The sequence below is a fragment of the Grampus griseus genome, assembly GCF_964374135.1.
Source record: "Grampus griseus genome assembly, chromosome: 10".
NCBI lineage: Eukaryota > Metazoa > Chordata > Mammalia > Artiodactyla > Delphinidae > Grampus > Grampus griseus.
Genome location: NC_139004.1, coordinates 4917297 through 4944164, shown reverse-complemented (window position 1 = coordinate 4944164; position 26868 = coordinate 4917297). Strand labels below are relative to the sequence as shown.

The 26868-nt window shown below is 49.6% G+C and overlaps 1 protein-coding gene across 6 annotated transcripts in view; it reads right to left on the bottom strand.

Moving 5' to 3' along the window:
* RREB1 (ras responsive element binding protein 1) overlaps window positions 1–26868 on the bottom strand; it is a 177633-nt gene that overhangs the window by 80553 nt on the left and 70212 nt on the right. The window contains exon 1 of one of the 6 annotated variants that reach the window (XM_082664129.1): window positions 20809–20902. The exons of the other annotated variants lie outside the window; for them this stretch is intronic. The gene's annotated coding sequence lies outside the window, so the exon portion shown is untranslated. Of the gene's footprint in view, window positions 1–20808; window positions 20903–26868 lie in introns of those variants that run through there. 6 annotated transcript variants of the gene reach the window in all.

The window sequence follows — 26868 nt, the reverse complement described above, 5'->3', positions numbered from 1 at the left end:
AAGGGGTGCCATCAGGGAGAGGGACAGTCTCTCTTTTAAAAATAAAAAGCACTTGGACATTTTAATTGCTACATTACCTACAACTTCAGCAGGGAGGCGAGTGCCGACCGGGAAGACAGGGTTCTTGCTCACCAAGCCTATCTACGTGAGTCAGAGTAAATTCACTATTTAAAATAGGAACCGCTGGAAAGGTGGGGAGATTTCCTGGTACATATGCTGGACGAAACCGTCCTGCGGTCCCCACTCTCCTTCCTGCATCCCTCTGTGAGGGCTCTTGGCTTCTCTGGAGGGAGGAAACGGGGCAAGGTCCCAATTACACGCCTTCCTGCGAAGAGCTGACTCCACCCCTGCAGCTCTGCCCCCTACCCCTATCTCATCGCCCCACCAGGATCTCATCTCACTGCTGCCAGACTCGGAGCCACGGCTTCTGCAGCTGCCGCATGGCAACCATTTGTTCTCAGTGGCCTCTCTTCAGGGAGGGGCCTGGCGGCCCATGGGCGCAGCCCTGTCCCTCTCCCCAGGTGAGCCAATCTTTTCCCGGCCACCAGGATCTGGTATTTCATCACCTTCTTGCCCAACTTGGCAGACACCTGTATGGTTCTCTACTCTGCAAGGAAGCTGGTGAGAAAGGGGGTGCGGGAGCCCTCAGGCTGAGCAGAGGGGCACCCTCACCTACCCCCGGGGCAGGGCAGGGCCTTCACCTAAGGCAGGAGATGTCTCACAAGAGCACCCTGCGGGGGGGGGGGGAGGGAATAAGGGTTAGGGTCCCTGCCCCACCCCTAGATCTGCTCTGCTGGCTTATACGGAAGTGTGGGGAGAGGCCTCCACATCTTATCTTGGCTGAAGAATTTTTAAATAGAAAGGAAAGCTATTGCTAAAAGAGAAAACAGGATTTTAGTCAGGGTGTGTCACAAGTCTAGTGTTTAGCCATTTATGTGTCTTTCAGAGTATCCCTTCTCTAATAACTACGGGGTATTATCTATTGGGGCATAAACTCTGGGCCAGAAGATGTGTTAGGCACTTTACATATATTTCCTCCTCCCCCAAATCGTATCAGGTAATGATTAGGTTATCTGCGGGCTATTACACAGCTCTGCAGGGGCAGAGCCAGGGTTCTAGCCCAGGTTGCCCGACTCCGAAATTCCTGCACTTTCTGATGCCACAAAAAGGATCATGGAAAAATCATTCAGAGAGGGGCGATTAGCAAGCTAGAGGACTGGGAAACCAAGCCGGGGGAAAACAAGAAATGGCTGAAGGAACTGTAGGCACCTGCAGGCCTGGTGCGTGGAAGAGAGGGCACATTCCCCCGTGTCCACCATGACGGGAACGGGGTTTGGGCAGGAGGCACAAAGAAACTGGTCTGGGGCCCCATAATTCTTTATACCAGAGCTGTGAATGACTAGAGCTGCCCACAGAAGGAATGCGGCCCCGTGAAGTAATGAACTCGCTGTCTCTGGAAGTGTTCAAGCAGAGGGTGGATAACCACAACCTGGGCCTGCAATGGGTGGGAGACCAAGTCAGACCAGCCTTCTGACTTCCAGATTCAGCACTTCTAAGAGGACAGCCCCTTTTTCATCCTACTGTAAGATTCAGAAGGATGCACCGGGAGAATACACCCCAGCAGCACAGCCTAAGGAGCACACGACGTGGAGTCTTCTGTCTTGGACTGGAAACTCAGCTTGCCACCAGTGGAGCGACTTAGGTCTCTGAGTCTCAGTTCCCTCATCCAGAAAATGAAGCTAGTAATACCAGCCCTCCATACTTTACAGTACAGAAATCAATCAAAGGAACATTAACTGAAACACTTTACAAACGGCACGGCACGCCCAGTGTGAGCTACTGATGCCACGCTATTCGCCTCCCGACGCTCCAGGTTAGCTGGGCCCTCGGCTGGCCCTCCCCCAGCCCCTCCATCCGCCTCCGGCATCCCCTCTTGGACTGCCCTGCCTCATGGAGGGCAGGGCCCAGTTTGCTGATCTTAAAAAAAAATTCTGTTCCAGCCCCCAAGTTTAACAATGAAATATAAATATAATTTAGCTTATCACAAATGCAATCCCATCGACAATTAGGAGTAAAACAGCTGCTGCCAGCTCGCAGGGCTGCATGGCCAGCAGGAAATAAAACGCCTCCGGCTTCAGGTCACCGCTGAAACAAATCCTGGTCAGCCTCACATGTGCTTAATCAAGGAAGTCTGCACCGCGGGCTCCCACAGGACCCGAGGGCTCTTCCCCACCCTTTCCTGCATCTCTCCCCTCCCAGCTCTAGAACCTGAGCACAGTGCAGCTGACACCCCGCAAGCTGCCCCAGCCTCTCAGCAGCTGGACCCTAGTGATTGGGTTTGCTCTGGACACTCCTCTGACGTGGGCCTCAGCGCCTGCAGTCACACTTACAGCTTGGGGAGGAAGCTGGGGTAAAGTTCAGTAGCAGTTTGCAGAGTTTTAGGCAATATCCTGCAACTCTTTCACAGGCCCTGAGGTCGTGGGGCTGTCTCTTCTCTCCAATAGGCTCGGTAAAGGGTCAGGCTGCAGAAACAGGATTCTCTACTTTTCCCTTGAGGAGGGGCTGGATGCCAGCTGAGCACCCCCAGGACAGGTGGTTACCCGAGCATCTGGGCTGCACATTCCCAGAATTCAGGGCGGGTTCAGCACGACACCCCTTATAAAACCAAGATGACTCTGTGGAAGATAAAAGTGTTGTTGGAAATGCTTCTAGCTCAGTGGAAGGAGGAGATCACATCTTTCCTCACCCAGCGCATCAGAAAGGCAGTCAGCTGGGGTCAAAATTTCACAGTGGGTGAGCAGACATTACAAACTGTCAGCTGAGAATGACTCTGAGTGTGCTGGGCCCAACGACCACGGGCTCCAAGGGCTGCCCGCTATGCCTCCTAACGGGTGACCGTTTTCCCCTCTATTTTGCCTCTAAGAAAATTATTCACCACTCTATCTATGAAGAAAAACAAATACTCTGAGATACAAGACGTTGATAAGTGTTTATCACAAGCCAACCAACCAAAAACATTAGCAAGCAAATGGTGTTTCTTAAAGCAAACTGAGCACAGGCCCAAAGCTGCTACGGGCAGGATGGGGCACTGGGAGGGAAGAGGGGCGCGTGCGGCCGAGGTCCCCCTCCCCGAGCTCTAAAGAGCTGCCGGGCAGAGGCACCTGGGGAGGAAGGCAGTAGTGGACCAGCCGGTCCTGGAGGAAGCCTGGGCTCTGTTTCTCCCCAACAGCCAGGAGGGTGTGGGGTGTCTTGCTGAACCAAGGGCCGAAGCCCGGCGGGTCTGAAACAAGTACACTGTGCCCAAAGCACGTCTGCTGTCTGCATCTGCCTGAGCTCATGCGGCGGCCCTGACCAGGCCCAGGCTCTTCAAGGTTGGGGTCCCGTTTTACAAGCCCCACCCTGAGAAAGCGATTACCCCTTCACAAGCCATTAAACTCACCCTAAAGTGACAAAGAACAGGAAGGAAATTCCAAAAGGGGAGATCCGCACCAGTCGGACAGATCCCCTCCCTTAGGCTCTCAGGCCCAAGCGAGAACCCAGCCAGCGGAGGAGGGAACCTGAGAGGAGAGCACACGCCACTGAGAAATCAAGGAAACTGAGCCGGCCTCCTGCGCTCCCCACTGGCTAGGCCAGCCTGACACTTCCTCCCGGTCCCCAGGGTCACACACCTCCACAGGGAAACCTCTGGGGCACGAAGATCTGGAAACCCAAGCTAATGCCCATTTAACTTAAGCTGACATTACACTACCAACATTACAGACATTCCTAGTCACGTGGACCGCTGTGGTTGAAAAAGACTGGCCTCTACCAATATTTCCGTGGTACAGAACTGATCTTGTGCGTTTGGGAAACCACTCCGCGCTTCTCCAGGAGAGTTCTCTAACACGCCTGCAACCATAAAGCTGAGGTTTCCCTGCTCACCCCCTTCACTCGACTTGAATGCCTGCGATAAAGGCCCCCTCGTGTTGTTCAAAAAGAACATCCCTGCTCTTCCCTTTTATCTTCCCTTAACAGTTTGCCATCCAGTGATAGAAGGGGCCTCGCCTCCAACAGTCCCGGCCTTTTATCTCCCGCTGACCTGACCATGCAACAACATGAAGCCAGGGGCTGGGTTTCCTGCAGCTCGCCTAGAGGGGCTGTTTGACTCGTTTAAAATACGACTGGCCTCCAAAACCTTGGAAGGATGCCGAGCAACACCCACCCAGCATCCATTTCAGCTCGGGCTTTAAAAGCCTCCAGGTGCAGTGGACCAGCTCCCTCCCAACCCCACCCCCGCGCCTCCCTGTGGTACAGTCTCACCGCTTCCAAGGAGAGCTCGCTTTCCGGGCTCACGCACATATCTGCTTTCTGTCCGCAGCAAACCTAAGAGCTCTCTTCATCAAAGTCCAGAAAACCCTAGAAGTTAGTTACGGTAGCTCCAGTTGAAGTCTGAGTTTATACTGCTATTATTAAAGTAATTCGGTAGCGTTTAATAACATCCTTAACCACTGGAACGCAGGGAGCACACCACGTGCTTCCCTGCATAATAAGCAAGTGGCCTGGGATACACCGGACCCCTCGTCTGCAGAGTGAGGACAGGCCATGACCTCTGACGTCCTTCCCAGGCCTAACTCTCGTATGAGACTCAGCTCTGCCGGGATGCCTGGGTGTTCTTAGGCCTGGTCTCTAAAGACCTCCACCTGCCTCATGCTACAAGCATTCTCGTGAATATCCAGGACCAAACTCCACCTCTTACGGAATCAAGGCAGATGTGGGGCTGTGTGCCACTTACGGGGTGGGACGACCAGAGGGCGTCCAACACACCAGAGCACAGAGGGCCCTGACTCCCCGCGTTCAAGGCCAGGACTTCCATTTTCTTGGCATCACCATCAGCACGTGTGAAGTTAATAGGTTCCGAGGATGATAAGATCAGATGTTTGAAACAGTCCCCCAGAGCTCCTTGCTGGGGTATAAGGAATCTTTCCAAAGCCAATTAATGAAAAGAAAAAACTTTCTGGCCTAAACACACGTCCCCTAACCCCTCACAATCTCAGAGACAAGAGGGAGGGGCCGGAGAGAGGTGATGGAGTGGTGACATACGCAAGGCAGTGGAGAAAATGGGGGCGAATGAGTGACAGAAGCCAGGTTGCGCATTAAACCCACAACAATTCCTGTGCCAACACTCCAAAATGGAGCCGGTACTTTTAGGATCTTTTTTTATGAGGCGAGATACCAGAGTAAAAAAGAGTGTGCACAGCCCAGAGCGGCCACACTGCCCCCGTGCAACAACACCAAACACGCTGCCTCCTGTATGGCCCCTCTCCTGTCGCCACAGGACTGGGCTGTGTCACTGGCCCATCTGAGAACAGGAGGCAGCTGACCAGTTCAGCCCCACCGGCCGAACGGCAAGCGCTCCACGTCCTGAACTTCCTCCCAGCCATGAAGTCAGGAACAACCTGTACAGACAAAGAAAACAGAAAACTTGCGAAACAACGGCATCTACCGTGCTCCCTGAATATGCCCGAGGAAACTTTTTCAAAGCCCTTTAAGATGCTTCATTACAACTGTGGAAAGAAAACGCAGTCCACTGCACCCAGGCACGCACATGTTCACACAAACCCAATTTCATGCTCTGCCAGCCCCACGACGAAAATGCAGAAGTCAAAATATAACTCGAGAGAGTGGCCCTGGTTACTTAACAGATCGGAATTATAACTGACACTTTTCCAAAATTATATGAGAGGCCAGGGACATCCTGGCAGGTTTCCAATCTGGAAACAGAATTTGCCTAAGGGGGAAAAAATAAAGGTCTAACAGATTATACAATCTGCTACCTAGCCACAGTGAAAATGCTGTGCTGTTTAGATGGGGATGTGAGGGGAAAAAAAAACCTCACCGTCTCTTTATTCTTTGTAGTTAACCCCTAATGCTATGCCGTAGCCAAGGCAGGAATAACCCTCTCAGGGCTTCACCACCAAGAAACTACTAATCGTGGGGATGACTTTTTTTTACCCTATCAGCCAAGATTCATTTAATGGGATCACAGTTTGGAAGACGGATATGCAAAGTAATTCCTAGTTCCGCTGGCCTTATGTGGAGATTCTGAAAGTACCATGCAGTCGGTGCCAGTCGCATATCCTGTACAACCCGAATTTACAGGCAGATGTTATTATTCGCATTCACAACATTAGGCAAATGCTGTTTTAATTTTTTTAGCTTGAAGAAAGGGAAAACAAAGGGACACATTAATCCATCAAAGTTGCCAGGCCCTGAAACTTTCACAGCTTCTTCTCACTTATCATTTCGACGGCTTCAGCCACCAAACAGCTTTCATTTAAAAAAATGAGTGTCTTTAGTTTCCCGCAGTTTGAGTTCCAGGCCCATCCTTGCTGCTTTCAGCGTGCTAGAGCCAAAGCCGGGGCGAGTGCACAGAAAATGTGCGTTCTCTGCAGGGGTTAAAATGAGTTAAGAGGCTCTATGCTATTTTTGTACCCTGGATGTAGGGCAAGATTTGGTATCATTGTGAAACCCTGAAACGGGATGATGCTCATTCGCAGACATCAGTCTCCTTCAAGCTCCAGATGTTAGAACCACCAAGAGCTGGAAGATAGAGCCCCCGGCCTCAAAGGCTGATACTCAGGCTGGGGAGATAGAGTAGACAGGACACAAAGAGATAAATTCCAATCCAAGCGAAAACGGATTATGAGCCACAAGCTTGAAAGGCTGCAGGGCTCCCCAGAGGTAAGTCATCAAGCGTGAGGGAAGTGGGGCAAAAGCAAACCTGAGCTTGGAGGAAAGATCCGGCTTTCAGAAGACAGGGCATTCCAGTCAGAAGGAAATGCATGAGGGAAAAGCATGGAGACCCTAGAGGTACATCCAGATGGGACACCGTGCCATGAGAGCACTAGCTCGTAAATGCCTACATTTTCACCCTTCTCCAGCAAAATGAGGACTTACTGAGATTCTCACAATGCTGAATGCATTCATTTTTTTAGGTTAAAGTGCCCCCTTTTAAGAGGAAATGATAGGTTTCCCTGGTGGCGCAGCGGTTAAGAATCGCCTGCCAATGCAGGGGACACGGGTTCGAGTCCTGGTCCGGGAAGATCCCACATGTCGCAGAGCAACTAAGCCCGCGAGCCGCAACTACTGAGCCTGCGCGCCTAGAGCCCGTGCTCCACAACAAGAGAAGCCCGCGCACTGCAACTGAGTAGCCCCCACTCGCCCCCACTCACTAGAGAAAACCCACGCGCAGCAGCAAAGACCCAATGCAGCCAAAAATTAAATAAATGAATAAATAATTTTTTTTTTTTAAAAAAAAGAGGAAATGATAAAGACAGTAGGTGGTTGGGACTGTTTTTTAACGCCCTTACTTGGCAAAAGAAAAAAATGGCAATCCCCTGTGTAACTGCCAGAGCTTTGCCTTCGGTCTCTGGCCCATGCAAACAAAACCCTTGGGAGCCATCAGACTACACCAGCCCACTATGCAAAAGGAGGAAGAGTGGAGTGGGGGAAACGGCAAAGATGGGGCTGGCAAAACGATGCTGAGGTCAAGGCTCCACCTCAGAGGGGTGAACTTTATCCTGTGGCTGTGGGAACCCACTGAAGCCCCCACCACTCTTTTGGAAGAAAACCTCTGGGATGAAATAATCGTAACCATATTTTCAAAAACTCTTGGCAGCAGTTTAAAAACGTGACGATTAGAGGCACATAACCCAGATAGGAGGTTACTGCAATACAGTCTAAGGGACAGACATGAGGAGCACGGGGTCAGGAGAACATCACCGAGGGACAGACCAGGCTACCAGGAGTGAGGGCGAAGGTCAGGGAGGCGCTGGGCTTCCTGCGCTGGCAATAGACTGGGCCACAAGGCAGTTAACTTCGATGCAGGAAAAATTCCCAGTACAGGAGAGAACAAAGAGAATACAGCAGGAAGGGACTGGTTACTGAGTAGCAGGATTAAGCAAGGAGTTCTGTTTAAAAGAAATCCAAAGACTGTCCCTAGCCAGAAAGGAGCAGATGGGAAAAAGGAGAAGGTTCTGGAGGAGGTGGGCAAGGAGGGCTGGGGGCTGTCAGGCACGGGAAGATGAAACACTTGCGGTTGAACGGAATACATAACATATGCAGACATATAAATGCACGTATTCATTGTCAAATGGGCTGCTGACGTGGGGGGAAAGTGCTTAAACAGCCTTAACTTACAGGTTACAAGTCCACACAAAACTGTAACAAATACAAAACAAGACAAAACCGAAATCCATCCTGCTCTCCCTTTCAAAGAGCCTAGCCTATAAAACGAACACGTTAGATGCTGGGTAAAACCTTTTATTGAATCGATACGGTCTAGAGCGGCGCTGTCCAAAGACGAAAAGAATCTCTGTGCTGTCCAGTCCGGCAGTCTCGAGCCACGCATGGCCGCTGAGCACTAATGTGGCCAAGGGACTAAATTTAAAATTTTCATTTCAGTTAAATTTAAATAGCCACATGTGCCTAGCCAGCTGTTGTACTGGACAGTGTAGGTCTTATGGTATTCTTTTTCTCCAGTAATCTTGAGTTACTAGATGGTGGTCCTTAATTCATTCGTTTGCTTCTCACGGTTTTCAAGCCCTAAAGCAGGAATAGAGATGCTCTAGTATAGTTTTAACTGGAAGGCATGGGAGGGCAGTGAGTGAGCTGACCCCAGAAGTAACTTACTTTGCTATGTTTCTTTATTCTTCCCAGGGTTTATCAGAGTTTCAATGTATAAACGGAAATAACCCACGAAACCAACAACAGAGCGATATCTCCTAAGCTAGGCTCGCTTCTTCTAGGTGAGTCATCAGCTCCCTGCCCTGTCTACCCAAAACCTGCTCAGGCCTGGTCCCACCTCACTCGTGAAGGTCAGTGTGTGAAAACATGGGAAAATGTTAAGTTGGACCAAGGTTAGAAAGCAATCTAGTACACTTAGGCATTCTATGTTACAACGTATTCATGGATAAGTCTGGCAGAGGCCACCTGAAATGAGATACGCATCATGGGACTACAGTGAGTGGTCCTTCAAAAATAAAAGCATAATTTAATGTCACTGTAAACTTGATTTTTGTAATTTAAAGTTATTTTTTTTAAAAGATACAAGAAAGAAAGTAATCAAACTGCATTCCTTTTCAAGCTGTTTAACTGTTCCCTCCTTCCTTCTCTCCCTTCTGACCTTACCACCTTTCTTTAGTCACAGCCCAGTGCCCAGCACACAGTAGGTTTTTATATAGTTCATCCTATAAATCTGGGCCACCTACTAGGGGTGATATGATCAGGTTGATAAGCACTGCTCTACAGACAAGCGCAAAACTCATACCCTTGAAACTATGTAAAATTTATGTGGTATCATTTCTTTTTTTGGGGGGGAGTCCATAAATTTGATCAGATTTTCAAACCTTCCTTTTTCTTATGAAGATGAGATTTACCATGTAATTCACTTCAAATAGTGTCTGATACATGGCAATAACTCAATAAAAGTTAGTGGCATCAATTCCCCCAATAAGCTCCCAATGCCTGCTATAAACAGTTATAATTTTAGGCAGAATTCGTCCTACAGAGAGGAGGTGGGGAGAGATCATTGTGAGCCCCCCGTCTATGTCACTGGGTTTACATGGTTTTGTTCTGTTCCCATTATTCCAGAAATAACTGATGGAATCAAGTTAGTTTCTTGATGATATTAGGTTAAAACAGTGCATATAATCACTGAAGGCAATGAGGAGGTCTTCTCTAAGATCCACATAATAGGTGTAAATGTGGCCCAAGCACTAGCAATTCCTGGGAATCTCAGAGGAGACCTAGAATAGAGGGTGGTCTTGTGGAGGATGTTTGTTTTTTAATTAACAAAAGGTAATGGGGGCATTAGTGAGCTTTTAAATAGGAGCCAAGAACTCAAACTGATTCCCTCTGTGGCGTCCTTACTTAAATCGCAACGCATGAATAAAATACACTGGCTGTGAAAGGGAGGATTGCATCAACTGTGAAATTCAAGAGTCACAACCAGGGGAGTGGGAAGAGTGACTGTGGTGACTGAGGTTAGAAGGTGCTGGGCTGGGGGGCGCGGCTAGCTTGGTCCTTGTTTTCTCATGTGTCCTTTGAAGGTGAAAACTAACCAATTTTTTCTGGCCTTCAAGCTGTCAGAGGATTAAAAAAAAACTCAGTCTGAAAAAATAAACAAATGAGACCTGTAATCTCCTTTCAAAAGGTGTAGTGGGGGGGAATGTCCCACCTAAGGCCCTTAAATATTTCCTGATGATTGTTACCTCAATTAGTAACTATCCATCTACTACACTACTGGGCAGGGCAGGGGATGGCGGGAGTCGGGGGAGGGGGAGAAGAGATGTTCCAGGAGCTCACCACCTAGGTGAGAAAAGAAGAAACCATGAGAAGGTAAGAGAATTTAGTGTTGTGTATGCAGTACTAATTTTAAGTCCAGAAGAACCACTGGCATGTAAGTGGAGGGGTGTCCGAGGTGGAAGAGTGTCTGGAGGAGCTGATACCTAGGGGGGACCACGAGAAGCCCCGGAGCCAGGTCCTGCTTGCCCAAGGTGTGCGGGGCGGCAGTCGCGGGGAGCTGAGAAAGCTGGGCCAGGGCAGCAGGGGGTGTCGGGGTAGCAGGGGGTGTAGGCTGGGCCTGGGGCAGCACCAGAGGATGATGTCAGAGTTTTAAGGAAACCTGTTTGAACAAGGTATGGGACAGCGGGGGAGGGAGACCGGACTGAAATGGGAACAAAGGGAATAGAGAGGGAAAGATAAACCTGAATGCCTTTCAAAGAACTGCCGAGATCTGGAGGGAGCTGAGCAGGAAGTGGCTCCTGCCACAGGCTCCATTTCCTGGGGCACTAGCACAGCGATGGGAAGAAGTTTTCCACTGTTAAGGGGGTTGGGCTCAATTACTTTTTTAGACACTTGGCAAGTGAAGAAATGGAGTGGATGAGGAAGGAAGGTCTTGGTACCTCGGTGAGATACTGGGACTCATGAGTGCAGCGGGGAATTGACCCCTCCACAGAGAGGGGAGGCCTGAACTGGCTGAGTGGAGACTCGGAGATGAGAGGGTCCAGTACGGAGCATGAAGAACACCCACTGTGAGCCACAGACCTAGGAACAGGGGCTGGTAGGAATGAGGTCCCCAAGGAAGGGGGGGAATGTGGTGTCCAAATAGATGTGAAACCACTAGCAACGAAGGGGCATAAAACCCCTCTGAGTCCCAAAGATGCAAGAGTAAAGCGAACGTAAGGGGGAGCTGAAGAAGTTCACAGTTGGACGGTCCTCATCTTGAGCACACAGTAGGCACTCAGTCTACGGATTAGTAATGTCAAGAAAGTAGGCAGCAGCGGGTCAGAAGCTGTGAGTAGGAGGAAGAGAAAAGGGGAACTGATGGCTTCAGGAGCAAAAGAACCCAGGGAGCTGGCGGGAGGGAACGCAGTGGCTGAACGGGGGTTGGGCAGGGAGAGGGGTGCTCTTAGCTTAGGTCTTTACAATCACATGACCTCAAGGTGCTGGGGAACAAGAATGGGCCCAGGGGAGGAGCCAGGAGGCCCTTTGGAACCCCCTCTTCCTACTCTGGGTAAGTCTGGCATCCTGTTTCCTACTCTGGATGGCTGGCTGAGGAGAAGGGAGGAAAACCGTGTTATTTCAAATGGTTGCATCTTTTATTCCTACTATTTGAGGCAAGCCTGGTACGTTTCTTTCAACAGATGCCCGATTCACACATGTAGCTACTTTCCTCAGCAGTAAACAAGTGGATTCTATCTACAAACAGCAAGGACACCAGGTCTGCGAGGGGAGAGAAAACATTTTCCAAACGCCCAACCCATCCCAAATGGCTTTCACGGTGTTTTTCTCACCAGGCTGAACTTTGCAGCTCTAAACCCATCAGATGCACCTTGGTGCGGAATGCAGCCAGGAACCTGCTCAGGACCCAGTTGTTGTTCTTAAGAGGCACTCGGCCCACCCCGGGCATGGGCTGGGGCTTCCCGAGTTCTCAGGGTCAGCTGGTCCCGGCAAATCTGCACGCAGGGCCCGGTGATTCAATTAGTGTGAGTTCAGTTGCTCTTTTTTAGGTCAGTTCTTTCTTCTTTTGTTTAGATCTGACTCAAGATTTACTTCAATTATCTACACCTCTGTCAGAGCACCTAAACAAATTAACCTGTTGAACGTGATGAAGGCAAAGGAAGGGATGAAGGGAAAGGAAAGGAAGAACCTGGGTCTTTAAAAAAACACACAAATGGTCTCCTCCCTCCCCCTCCACCATCTCTGTTCTCTTAAATTACTCAAGTAGACAAGCAACTGTTTCTCACAGGAAAACGCTAGACTCCAAGTCTGAATGTGAAAACCCCGTGGTTAAGCCCTGGCTTGCAGAAAACTAAAAATTTCAGCAACCCTGGAATGAAATGTTATGTTCAGAGCTATACGAAGCATCGCAGCTGTTCCCAACCAACATGAAAACTGAAAGGGGTGATGCTATCTTTATCCTCTACCTACAGGCAAAGCTGGTACCACCCTGGGCCGGGCTGCCCAGGAGCCGGCTCAGTTCTAGGCTGCTGAGCACAAGAGACAAAGAAGGCAAAGGAACACAGGGGCCGGCAGAGCGCACCTAAGCAACAACACACAACAGAGCCACCGGGAAGAAAGAAAATGCAGTTAATCATTAAAAATCTGAAAAGGATGCAAGGAAACGGAACTGCCTGAAAAGCTGTTCTCACTGCCATTTGGAAAATCTGTTTCAATCAATCAAAATTCAAAAGGTTAGATCGCATCTAACTTGACCTGGATCTCCCAAGTGGAAGGAGAACGCTTTAATCAATTTTCTTGGAAGAAAAAACACATTTCTCTACTCAAACTCAGAAAGCGTCTTTAGACCACCTCATGGAATCAGGCCCCAGATGCGCATCTCAGAGAGGACAGGTGATGGAAAATGAACGACTCCAGAAGAATCAGGAGGCAAGGGGACGAGAACAGGGCTTTGCTCACAGCTCGAAGCTGACACACAGGCTAACTGAAGGAAACATTCTCCAGCGTGACTGGCCGTCTCACACTGAGCAAGCGTTTCCCGCTAGCAACTCCGTGCTGCCCCTAAGAGCCCCAGGCCACCGCCCGGCCGCGCAATGCTCAGGCCCGGCCAAACTGCCGGCAGCCCGCCACACACATAAGCCACCAACGAACGGAGCTGTGGTGAGGGGCTCAGCTCGCAACGTGAACTGCCACCGACACACCACACTTCCTGCTCATGCTGCCAGACCATCTCCATTCAAGAAAAAGTGAAAACGACCGCAGGGTGGCCACCGCAGGGCCAGCGAGCAGGATGGCACAGCAGCTGAGGCGTGGGCTCGGGAGCCACGTCGCCCGGGTTCAAATCCTGCCTCTCCCACTTGCCAGCTGTGGGGGCACCACCCTTAGTTACAGAACCTTTCTCTGCCTCGGTTTCCTCAGCGGCAAGGAGGAGACAACGGTAACACCTCCTTCACACAGCTGCTGTGGGGCATGGGGGTTATGTGTGCAAAGTGGGACGGAGAGCACAAACTGCCCACACGCGTATCGGCGCTTCAGCGCTGATTCCCCAATTATCAGTCCAACGGGCGCTACAGGTACCCTCTTCACCCTGGGCCGTGGCTCCCAGACTTCAGCAAGCAGCCCGAAAGCGTATTGTAACAGATTTCCGACTCAGAAGGTCTCGGGCGGGGCCTAAGAATGTGTGTTTCTAACAAGTTCCCAGGTGATGCTGAGGCTGCTGCTGGTCTGAGGCTCACACTCTGAGAACCACCGCCCTACGCACCGGTTAACTCCTGTGTTCTATGCTTCGGGCCTAAGCCTTACCTGGTTTATTTATCGGCACAGCGAGCCTGAATGAGAGAGAGTAAGGAGAGCGGCAAAGCAGTTTACTGCTCAGAGGATACCCCAGTGTTCTTCCACACGGCCTAGCACCCCTGCACCTACCTCTGCATGCGGCAGACTGCATGACAAATCCGGCAATGGGCTATGGGCAAGGATGACACACATCACTTGCAGGCTGAAGCTTTTAAAAGCTGATGTGTGGCCTGCTGGCTCTCTCCTTACTGTGGCGACCTGGAAGCATGCGCAGTGGCGGGCAGGGGGCTACAGGACGACAGCAGCCTGGACCCTGGGTCACTGCTGGGAAGGGAGCTGCTGTAGAGAGCTGCTGGCCGGCAGCAGATTTCACATGAAAAGCAATGACGCTTTGTGCGCTGAGCCATTCAGATTTTAAAGTTTGTTTGACAGCTTAGCTTAAGCCCACTAAAACGCTTCCTGTCACCGCTACAAAAAGGGCCTTCGCATCAGTCTTAAGGCCAACCTACGGACACAGGTGTGAGGTATTTTACACCACAACCAGTTAGCGAGGGTTCCTACCCTATTCTCATTCACTTCAGTTCATCAAACAGATGAGTTTGTTTTTTTTTTAATCCTCCCATTTTGGGTCTGTTTTTCACCAGATATAAAAATTCTTCACTGCAACATGATTATGTAACAGTTGCCAATAATTTAGAAAGCTGAATATGCTAAGAAGTATTGAAAATGTGAAAATAAATACCATGAAGGACTCGGGTCAAAAGTCCCATGAAAAAACCTGTGTGCGCGCGCGCGCGCGCACACACACACACACACACACACACACACACACACACACACACACAAAATCCCTTGACTCTAAAAGGCAGGCCAGAAGGAAAGGTTCCCATTTTATTTACTAAATCATGTGCAAACTGACATCGTACTTTGCCCAAATAGGAGAAGGTGATCTCTTTAAGGTACAAGCATCACCGTTTAACCGCCAAACTGCTCTTAAAAGAAAAAATCGTCATTTCTAGTTAACTGAGGAACATCTGCAACTTGACACGCAGGTAATGAACTGTTCACAGTATATTACGTTCCAGATTATGTGGAATAAAACATGATAAAGATTCTGTTATAAAAATTACCATTAACCCCACACACACGGCCCAAACAAAACGTAACCTAGAACAACTCCTCAACTTGAACTAGAAAATTCATGAAATACACAAAATGAAAAGAATTGGGAGGACTTCCCTGGTGGTGCAGTGGTTAAGAATCCACCTGCCAATGCAGGGGACACAGGTTCAAGCCCTTGTCCGGGAAGATCCCACATGCCACGGAGCAACTGAGCCCATGCGCCAGAACTACTGAGCCTGCGCGCCACAATTACTGAGCTTGCGTGCTAGAGCCTGCAAGCCACAACTACTGAAGCCCGCGAGCCACAACTACTGAAGCCCACGTGCCTAGAGCCCGTGCTCCGCAACAAGAGAAGCCACCACAGTGAGAAGCCTGCGCGCCGAAACGAAGAGTAGCCCCCGCTGGCCACAACTAGAGAAAGCCTGTGCACTGCAACAAAGACCAAATGCCGCCAAAAATAAATAAATTAATTAATTAATTTTAAAAACAGAATTGGGGAGAGAGAATTTTAAAATATGTAACAGAATCACATAGGTCCTTTTGGTCTATGGAGCAAACAGCACTTCTCAGGAGGGCCCTCTTTGTGAGACGGACTTCAGTTGAGTGGGATCTACAACGTCTCTCAAAGGTGGGGGGATTTCTTGCTAGAATTCTCCCTAGCCCTTTCTACAGAGGGCAGGAGAACAAACCCTTCGTGGACACACACACACACACACACACACTTTAAAACTCATCTCCGAAGGAGCTCAGTGGCTCTCTGCTCCCCAATTAGCACCGGCAGAGCTAAGCTGGAGATGAAGGGCCCTGCTGCCCTGGCCTTCTCAAGTTCCTAGGCCCTTGAGCGCCTCATTCTCTGGGTGTGTCACATTCCACCTCTTGAGGTACTTCCACGTGGCCAAAAAGAAAAAGAAAAAAAAGGTAAACACTCAGGTAATGCATTAGGTCACATATTATAATTCAGCTGTAAAACCAGAGTTAAACTAATTAAAAAGGCCCAACACGAATTTCTCTAATATGCTTTACGGTTATTTGGCAACTGCTGGGTTTTATTGGTGAGTAGATTTTTTTTTTCTTTTTTCATTTCTTTCAGGAGACATGAAAAAGTCATTAAAAAAAAAAAGGAAAACCTGAAAATTTAAACATCTCTATTTTAAAAAAAAATCTCATGCCATACTACCTTGAAGACACTGGGGAGAACGATAAAGTCTCCATGTATACCCTAACACTGGGTTACTTCTCTACTGTTCATTGAGGAGCTAACCCTGGGGAACCTTCTCTTAGGATAACAGGAATAACGTGCAATCAGATAATAGGTGGCTCCGTTACTAATCACAGAGCTAAAGAAAGCTGGCAGTGCATCCTGCTAGTACCCTCCTGCAAGGCCCCTGAAAACTCCCTATTGTTCAGCCAGTTAGGGAATGTACACATTATAGCTGGCTCATAATGTATCCGCACACCAGAGCCGCTGTGTGTACGTCTGCAAGAGAGACGTAATAGGAACGTCCACATTTAGAAGATGAAAGCCATAGAAAAAGCAATCTCATGTGATTTTTGCAGTCTAACTTGCTCAGTTTATTTCTTCCATAATCATGTTCCTAATGAGAGAATCAAGCTATAAGTAAAGTCCTAGGAGTTTATAATCATGATGCTTTTTATACAGCCAAACGGCCCTTTCCATTGCTTATACCCAAAGAGGTCTGTGGTGAAACAGACCACCACTGTGGTGGTGACTTCTTTCTATCCACTGTCCACGTGTCCTGGACTCACGCGAGAGCGTCACAGGATGGTTCTCTCCACCCGGCAGCCCCACGGCCAACGAGTAGGCACAGGACTGCAGCGCACTCACTCCTGCCACCTCCTCCAACTTGCGCCAAGTATTAAATCTCAGGCCATACAAATGTCACGTCCCCGTGGCGTGCAACTTTTATGCAGACCTAAGGCTACGACCAAAACCAGTTCTTGGCTACATGACTCCCGAGCCGGCACGTCCCACGCACTCTGAAGCCAGCTCTCTCCGTGGACTCCTCAGCACAGAGACTGCCCGTGCTGCCGCTCGGGGGCTGGTCTGCAGATCATATGACAGCTGGAATCCCTCGGACACAAGCAGGCATTGTCCACTTTTCCTTGAAATCTCAAAATCCTGGATAAGACCAGCAATCAAGTAACACTTCAATCCTCCAACAACCTTAAATCAATTGACCAAATTCTTCTCTTTGGGTTTCAACCTCTCCCTTTACAAATAAAGCGATGATGTCCAATAAAAGCCATTTTCGTCAGCTTTTGAAGCAGACCCACAGCACTTACTTTAAATAAAAGGTTAGGACTACGAGATTGGGGGAAAGCATTTAAACAAACAATGAACGTTATGGACAGAGCTGCTAATAACTGCCCCACAATTTCTGTGGTGCCTTCAGAGTGCTCTGGGGGCGTCAGAGCATTAACTGAACGCTCCCTTCCTTCTTCACGGCTGGCCTCCAGACCCACAGTTGACTCATGGAGGCTGAGCTCCGGGCAGCCAGCAGCTGCTCAAACCCAGGCCTGGATGCTTCCCTCCCTACTCCTCCAGCCCCACCATCCCAACCTCTCAACAGGTGTCGCTGAGGCCAGCCCACTGGTGGATGCCATAAGCACATCATCTCAACCGAGCCGAGCAAGGAGTTGCAGGTCCTCACAGGCCATGACACAGAAGGAGGCCAAGCCCTTCCACCCTCCACCATGCCCCTTCCCTCCAGCAAGCCCTCTCTGCGCTGTCCACACTCCAAAAAGCCAGCACGAGACCCGCTCCTTTATTCCTGGGAAGTAGTAGGTTTTATTACTTTTCCATCTGCTGTGAGCGTCTAACATCCAGAGAACTAATTCTTATTTCTCATATGCAATTCATATAGATTTCCCTTCCCTGACAGAGTCACAAACAGCTCACCATGAGAGAATGCTTTCCACCTTCAGCATGGCAATCAGGAGGTATATCGTTTCCATGGATACCCAGAAGACCAAATTTCAAAACTAATTACATTTTCAAAAGGAACAATTTCTCTTAGTAAAAAACAAACAAACAAAACCAAAACACAAAACCTATTTGATTCAGGAGCAGGAAAGTCTATACCAACCATTTTATTTGTTAACTATGCATTACAGCAAATCTAAGTGCACAAAAAGCTTAAATTTAGTACTATTAGAAGCTAGTATGTATTTAAAATACGTATATGAGTATGATTATTAAAACTTAGGCCTAGCAATGCTCTATGCTTAAGCAGATAAAATTAAAATTTTACAGCTTGTGAATTTTAGTAGCTTGAGAACTACTAGTATGTAATAGCTACCCTGGGAAGTTTTCAACTCTGGGATTTCCATGAAAATGTCCAAAAATACTTACTGATGCCAAGGGAGATTTTTGGTGTACCACCACAGAGTCCCGCAGGGGTCTCCACCTATAAAATGGAGCTACTGAGAATACAATTAACAAGAAACCTAAAAATATATAATCATCTCTGCCAAGTGAGCACATTTAATTTTTCAAGTTAGGATGAGCCCTCCTGCTAAAGCAGCCACACGGACGCTCCTCCAGGTGACACGTTCAATTCTGGGCACAGACATTATTTGTGGAAGAATACACACTAAAACAAAGGCAAACCCATAAAAACAGGCCAAGTGATCTCTGAAGTCCCTTCCAGCTCTAAATCCTATGGTTCTTAGAATGAGCCTATAGTTGGGATGAGGGGGGAAAAACACTCCTTCCTTCCATTTGTCATCTGATGGCTTAAGATTAAATTTTTTTAATATTTAAGTTTTCTGAGGCCTCCCTTACACTCAGAACTCCTTTTCTACAGAGACTCCGTCTCCCAGGGTATCTATGACTTCTATGGTACCCACCAGATAGAGGGTCTTCTCTAGCCCCTGCTTTAAAAACTCCATGACAGGACTTCCCTGGTGGCACCGTGGTTAAGAATCCGCCTGCCAATGCAGGGGACATGGGTTCGATCCCTGGTCCGGGAAGATCCCACATGCCGTGGAGCAATGAGCCCATGCGCCACAACTACTGAGCCTGCGCTCTAGAGCCTGTGTGTGGCAACTACTGAACCTGAGAGCCACAACTACTGAAGCCCACGCGCCTAGAGCCCGTGCTCCGCAACAAGGGAAGCCACCGCAATGAGAAGCCTGCGCACCACAGCAAAGAGGAGCCCCCGTGCGCCACAACTAGAGAAAGCCCGCGCGCGGCAACGAAGACCCAACGCAGCCAAACAAAACAACCTCCGTGACATTCTGTGTATTATTTCAATTAAAAATATGAAAGAACAATTCACATTAGGAATACAGAAAAACGACCCTCGTACCCTCGTGATGGTATTTGGACACCATTCGAACCTGTTAATGCATCACTTTTTTTTCCTGCAAATCTGGTCGAAATAAATAATATTTTGGTATGTACCTGGACCCACCGGAATTCTGATTCTAATGCTTCACGTTAGCTCATAAAGCAGCTGCACATCACTGAGGAGAGTTGTGGGGGAAGTATCGAGACGTTGTAAGACTCCTGGGTGTACATCACTATGAAGTATCTTTCTAATTTGCCCACCTCCTTAAGCAGAGCATGGTGAATCAACACATGATTAACTAACTTTCCTGGGCGATGACTCAGGATCACTACAATGAACAACTATTACACAAGGTGCCTTCGGAAGCTAGTGTCATAACCCTCCCGCTTCAGTTCTGCTCTTATGCCACATGGGCCTCAGTCAGCCATGCTTTTTTTTTTTTTACTGAAATTTGTATTCCGGAGACGCACTGAGAGCATGTGGATATACATGCAGTCGTAAGAACCAACAAAGAAGGCCCCTCTGTTCGTGCTGTCTGCGCTCTCCTGTCTTGCCCCCGGACATCCCTTCTTGCTGCTCTCAGTGCGTCTCCTTCTGATGGCTCTTCTCCACCCTCAACCACCAGCTTTGGCCTCTAATTTCTTGTGGACTGGAAAATGGGAGACGAGGTGGTCAGGGCCGTATCTACAGTGAGAATAAATAGTGGTAAAGTGTGGGCCCAAAGGACCATCACGAACCAAGGGTAGGAGTGTCGGCACCGGACCTCCTCCGCCGGCCCGGCTTCCGAAAGCTTTAGCTTGCATTCCCCCTCCGCCACCCCACTGGTTCTCCCTCACGCCCAGGCTAAGGATTCTGGACCTCAGAATGCCAAATAAGTGACCTCCACAGAAGTGATATATTACTTTTGAGTCAACTGAATACTAGCTAAGCAACTGCTGTTTCCATAACTGGTAATTGGTACTCTGGCAGTACCCAGTGTCTTACTCTGAACATTACCAAGCATTGTTAATAGCCTGAAATGAAAACACAGCACCTAAAAAAATATTTTAATTTTTTTTCCTGGACTCACTGATATTTTTAAGGAAGTTTTAACTTTGTACTACTTGGAACAATTCAATTATACACGCTAAAGGAGTAAAGTTCTAAAAAAGAGACGATAAAGAGCGTAATGAATGTGTCTCAGAGACTTCAGTAAATGAGAAGCTGCCACTCTGTTCTTCTACTGCATTAGGAACTTCTCAGACAAAGAGGCTTGATGGAGGCAGACAGAAAGGGGCTTATCAGCTTAAGAAACGGGAAGGATGGTACAATTAACTGTCACACGGTCAGATATAATTCACTCTGACGAGGCCAATGAAAGACAACAAGGCAGTGAAGGTCCCCATCTTGTCTCTTTACATAATACCCAAACACCCCAGAGTGGCAAACCACCTTTTCTTTAAGGGCTATCAGTACATGTGGCCTGAGAAGAAAAGCAATAGCCTTTGGAGGGAGGGGGGAAGGAAGGAAAAGAAAAGAAGAGCAGGAAAGGGAAGAAGTCTCTTATCTGAACCGCAAATGCCTCGGGCAGCTCACTCACTCCAAGCTGAGGTGCTGTATCCTAGGTATTCCTGGGGAAAAAGAAAAAAAAACAAAAAACAACTGCATTTCTTTCTCAGTACAGTCTCCTTTCCGCTCCACAGACCCAGCCCTGCCAAGGGGAAAACGGCTGCGCTCAGCTCTGCGGACTCCGAGCTGATGCTCTGCCCTGGCAAGGCGAAGGTGAAGTGTTGTAAACGCATGAGGACAGCTCGGGGAGGATGCGGCGGAGGAAACGCGAAAGCAACTTCTCCACCGGTCACCGACAGTACAGGCTACGGGGCAGAGCTCACCCTCACAGGGTTAAAAGATGCTCCAAAACAAGCAGTTGAGAACCCCGGGGACCATAAAATGCGAAACGCGTGTGGTGTGAGAGATACTAAGAAAAACAAGGGTTCTATTCTAAAACAGATGTACAAAGAGAATTCAGTCTCTCCTCACGTGAGGATACAGTTTCTTGAGTTTTCACAGTGCCAGACAGACTAGGATCAGAAACATGCTTCAAACAGTGTAAAGATGGAAAGAAAAAAAGCCTCCTGCCTCCTCCCTCCAAAAAAGAAAAAAGAAAGTAGCGACACACCAGAAATAGCCTGAGCCTGCTTCTAAGCACGGGCTCTGCATCAGGAGAGGCTCCCCTGCAGCGTGTGTTGTAGTGAGCTCCAGCATGACTATATATGGTATGTTTACGGAGGGATTAGACACAAACACCACGCAGAACTTACGTCAGACCAGAGCTGGCTTTTACAGAGCTCAGTTTCTCCAAGTTGACGGCCACAAGACATCCCCAAGTCCCAGCAAACTGCAGACGCTTTACAAAGCAACATCTCATGACTTAGGGGCACTTGGAGCGCAAGGACTCCCCCGCGCTGCCCTCCACATCCCCACCCCGACCTCGCCGCCTCCTCTCCCCCCCCACCTCCCCTCCTACCCCCCATGCAGGCCGTCCACCCTGCAGTCCCGCAGAGGCATAAATGCACACTCAAGAATGTCTCTGTTGAATGGGGCCTATGTTACATGACTAAGGGCACAGACATGGATTTCTCCAGAAACAGCTGGCAAGGCTGAGGCCTCTTGCACAGGCTCCTCATTGCCACAAAGTATTTTCATCACATCAAATGTCCTGCCAGAGAGAGGGAGAGCCAGACACTGAAGTGGGGAGGGGGCGGGGGAGCAGGGGATAATGTGAAGATGTCTGAAAGTCCTGGGAGAGGAGCAGGGGAATAGAGGAGGTCAGAGGGGGAGAGCGGGAGGGCCAGAGAGAGGGAGAGGGACAGAGGAGGGGGACAGAGAGAGAGGGCCAGAGGAGAGGGCCAGAGGAGAGGGAGAGGGCCAGAGGAGAGGGCCAGAGAGAGAGGGAGAGGGACAGAGAGAGAGGGAGGGAGAGGGCCAGAGGAGAGGGCCAGAGAGAGAGGGAGAGGGCAAGAGAGAGAGGGAGAGGGCCAGAGGAGAGGGCCAGAGAGAGAGGGAGGGAGAGGGCCAGAGGAGAGGGACAGAGAGAGAGGGCCAGAGGAGAGGGCCAGAGAGAGAGGGAGGGAGAGGGCCAGAGAGAGAGGGAGGGAGAGGGCCAGAGGAGAGGGAGAGGGCAAGAGAGAGAGGGAGAGGGCCAGAGGAGAGGGCCAGAGGAGAGGGAGAGGGCAAGAGAGAGAGGGAGAGGGCCAGAGGAGAGGGCCAGAGAGAGAGGGAGGGAGAGGGCCAGAGGAGAGGGCCAGAGGAGAGGGCCAGAGGAGAGGGAGGGACAGAGGGAGGGAGAGGAGGAGAGCAGGAGAAGGGGGAGGCTTCATCACTGCTTTAACAGTCTTGCCCAACCTGTTCTGCGGTGCGCTCTGTTAACTCCTTTCTGGCAAATGGATGCGCACAGCAGCCCTTTCTTTCTTCTTCTTTCCCCCACAGCCAGGCTGCAACTGAAGGCAGACTTGCAGAGAAAAGTCCCAAAGAAAAAGGCTAAACCCATTCCTGACTGGACTCAAACCCATAATTTGTATCCTACAGCAGGAGACCTTCACTGCCAGCTCCCAGGGCGTCTTCTCCACCAACTTCCCAGGCCTCTCCATCTCTTAACTCTCCTCCTCCCCTCGGAAATATGGAAATCGAGGTTGGGTCCTGAACACAGCTAAGTGGAGGTAAGGGTGAGGGAGGCCCAGTTTTTACCCTCCAGAACAAAGCACTACGGGAGAAGGAAGCAAAAGATGGTTTTTCTTCTTGCTGTTTTTTGCTTGATATTAGGCATTTACGGGGTTAACAGACAGCCTGCAGACCAGAAATTTACCTGCTTAGCAACAGAAGCATCAACTAAGCCACACTGGTGGTTTTGACACAGGAAAAGCAGTTTCTACCTGGTGAAAATACCTGGTGATGTTTCAGTTGCCATTTTAAGCAACACACATATTAATCACGTGAGAAGGGCAGTCAAGAAACCACGGTTAAAGGGAGAAAAAGTCCAAAGAGAGTTTACCCAGCTTAAAGGGGGAGATCAAAACCAAGCATGAAAACGCTGGACCGAGTAAGGAAAACATGCTCTACAAGTTAACAGCAGACTCCAAGGTAGAACACTGCTCTTGAAAACCCTGAAACCCTTGCCCCCTAACTTGCCCCCTAACTTGTTTGCAGCTGCTTAGTCTTTACGTCGACCTTAAGGACTCTTCAGGTAGTAGGAGACAATGCTCACAAAAAGACAGATTTTCCCCCTCTGAATGGTGAGATGAAAAGGAAGGCATGAATCTCACAAACGATTACACTTTCTTCCTTTAAACATACCTGTATGTCTCAAAATTCAAGTGCAACCCGGGGCCTCCATGTCTTCTTTTAAAGACGAGTGAATACAATCCTTGAAACCTAAACATCTACTTTAAAATTCAACTACAGAGAGCTTCTTCATTTTCAGCAAATGGCTGTTTCATTTTTGGAAACTCCAGGATGTCAGGGTTTGTAGAGTTGGTTGCTGTAGGATGTTTACTGCTGTTTTAACAGAAATGTGTCTCCTTAGCCATAGCAAGGCCTAAAAGCAATTAGGACTAACAATTTGGTCCAGCTGTTGAATATGTAAAGCACAGTATAAAAATATGTTAATACATCCTTTCACCTAAAATGCAATTAAATAAAACGTAAAGGAGGAATAACGCCAATGCATGCATACATAACACATAAATAATTACAAGGCCAAAGAATGAGAGAAACAAAACAGAAGTGAGATTCTGAACACTACTGGTATCATTTGGGGATGGAACCCCGTTTCAAGAAACAATGATAAACAGTCATTTCTAATGATAATATTCAAATATTCTAGAAAACCACATTGTACTTGTAACGGCTTCCCTTAAAATCTAAACTGAAGATACTGGATGACAAAGAGATTTTGTGTAAAGCTTAGGAGATATAATGATCTAGGAAAAAACCCAACTTTCTAACTTTGACCCAGTTTAAAATAAAATTTCAAAGGCACATGGTTCTACAATATTGTAAAAAAAAAAGAGAGAGAGAGAGAGAAAGCACATAGCCACAAAACTAATCTCTTCCTTTAATAAAGTAAAATACTTGCACTTATTCAGAACCTCTGTACTAACAGTTAGAGCAAATTAAGCCTTATTTCTGAAACTTATATTTGAAAAATGTAAGCTGGGTCAAAGAAACTAGTGTGGACAAAATGGTGGTATTTAAAGCAAAAATCTGGCCTGTGCAGAAGCAATGAAGAAGAAAAAAAAAAAAGGAAAAGGGAAAAAAAAGGCCGCAGTGATGCACTCTGGTCGCAGCCAGAGTGGGCTGCAAGGCCAGTTGTATCTAACAGTTGTGCACGGGACGACAAATGGTGCATTCATAAGCTGCGAGAGCAGAGGCTGTTCAGAGGCTGTAAAGTCTGCACTCGAAATGATGAGCGTCCGACTCTCCTGTTGTTTCACAGTCAAGGAGTGCAAAAAAAGATGGATTCAGTTAGAGGCACAGGCTGTCCCTTCAGCTGTGGCAAAATGGTGAGCAAGAGGGTCTAGATAAAGAGGCCCAAGTACCATTTACCCTCTTCTAACAAGAGCTGGGCCCGATGATAACTGAGTAAACACCTCTACAGAAGATAACACGGCAAGAGCGGTGGGGGGGTGGCGGAGGCCCGGCAGAAACCAGAACGGAACGACATCTTCTCCAGCCCTTTCTAAAGAAATTATTCAGCATCCCTAAATCCACAGCCACCGACCACGGGATTAAACGTCAGTAGCTTTATTACCTGTGTGTGACCTTACCTCTCCGTGACCTTAACAAAAGAAACATCTGGTCCCAGTTATTCGGCATCCCTGATAATTCCGTCAAAGCGCCAATTTCTTAAAAAATTAATTAGTGGCATTTACACCTGCCAGTGCAGACGGCCTATCGGGGTCTAGCACAGGTACCACGCTATCTCGCTGAAAAGGAAACTCAGGGTTGCAACAGACAAGCATCGGATAGGAGAATTTCAAGGTTTGTGTCATTTCCTAACTCCATTAAAAAAAAAAAAATCCCAGTGGCTCAAATGTATTTGTAACCTGTTTATAAATACAATTTTGAAAGCTGATTATTAGGGTTGTTCATTAAAATCACCCTGGAAGCTTTTTCAAACGGACGAGGCCCAGCCTCACAACAGACCTACTGAACCTGAATCCCCTAGTCTTAAGAATCACTGGACGCTGCAGCCCAGCGAAGAGTGATCACCCAAGAAGGCACACCAAAAACGAGACAAGTCAGGGCACAGGGCTCACCGGAAGTGCTCTAGGTACTGAGCTGCTCCTGGGGACGGACGAGGGCCCCGGGTGGGTGAACCAGCCTCATGATGGCACAGGGGTGCAGGCAGGGACCACCCGCACGCCCCGGTGCTAGCTCCGGGCAGGCCTGCGGGGACACAGGGCACACTGGGCAGGGCCCTGGTGGCAGGCGGCCTTCAGGCCCCAGGAGCAAGGCCCAGCGATCCCACAGGCCCTGCCGTCCCCCCACCGGGTCGGGGGCGGGGTGGGGGGGGGCATGAAGCGCAGAACGTGGAGCCGGCGCCCGGCGCAATGGGCTCATCGCTACTACGACCACGTGGACCACGGAGGAGCCCGGGGGACAGAGGCCCGCGGTCTGCCGCCGCCGCCGCCACTGCTGCGACGGGAGGGGGTGGGGATTTAAAACCTGAGGCCACGGTGGCTTGTTTGGTTCCGTGGTGCCCCTCGGCCTCCATCCGCAGAACGCGGGTCACATGGGAAAGAGGCAACAGCCGCCCAACACGGCGGAAGAGGACAGAAAGGACCCGACGCCGCGCTGCCCCGGGCGTCCCGTCCCACAGAAGCTGCCCCTGTCCTTCCTCCTCCACTCATGCCTCCCCCAGCCAGGCTGCATCCCCTCTTCGTCCTCTTCATCCCCGGCCGCCTCCGCCTCCTCCTCCAAAAGGCTCTGCGGACACACTTTCAGCCACACGCTGTTCTCATTAAAACGGCCATCAGGTAAGCCAAACCTTTTAACGTGGACTCCTTCTGGGCAACAACTACAAGACGCGAGTGGGCACGCTCACGCCCATGCAAAACTTCGGGAAACTTAAGTGGTCACAGGCTAAATGGCCTCAAGCGAACACCAGGGGAAAAAACATGAGGGAGCACTTCATTCGGGGCGCACATGTGTTCAAATCTCTACCTGAGAGGAACCCATTTCTAAACAACGAACTCAACTACTAGACGGGCTCTTCGAAGGCCTCCAGCCGCCCACGAGGTTGCCGCCTGGCCGCCGCGGCCCCAGGAGAGCGCGTCAAGGTTTTCGTGGAAGCGACGCCTGCGCTGCCCACGGGAAGGCGGCCTAGCCCCGCCCCCGTCCCGCCCCAGTCCGCCCCCGCCGGCCGGCCGGCCAATCGGCGCCCGCCTCCCTGACTGACGGCCCCGCCGCCCGCTCACGGGGCGGCCCCGTGCGGGCGCCGAGGTGGGCGGACGGCGCGGAGGCCCGGGTGGTACCAGCGCCCCGCGACCCCGCCGTCCGGCCGTCGACCGCCCGCTTCCCACAGGCCGCCGCGGCGGGACGGGCACGGGCGAGTCCCGGGACGACGGCCGCCGCGCGCTCTGCTGTGCGAACGCACTTC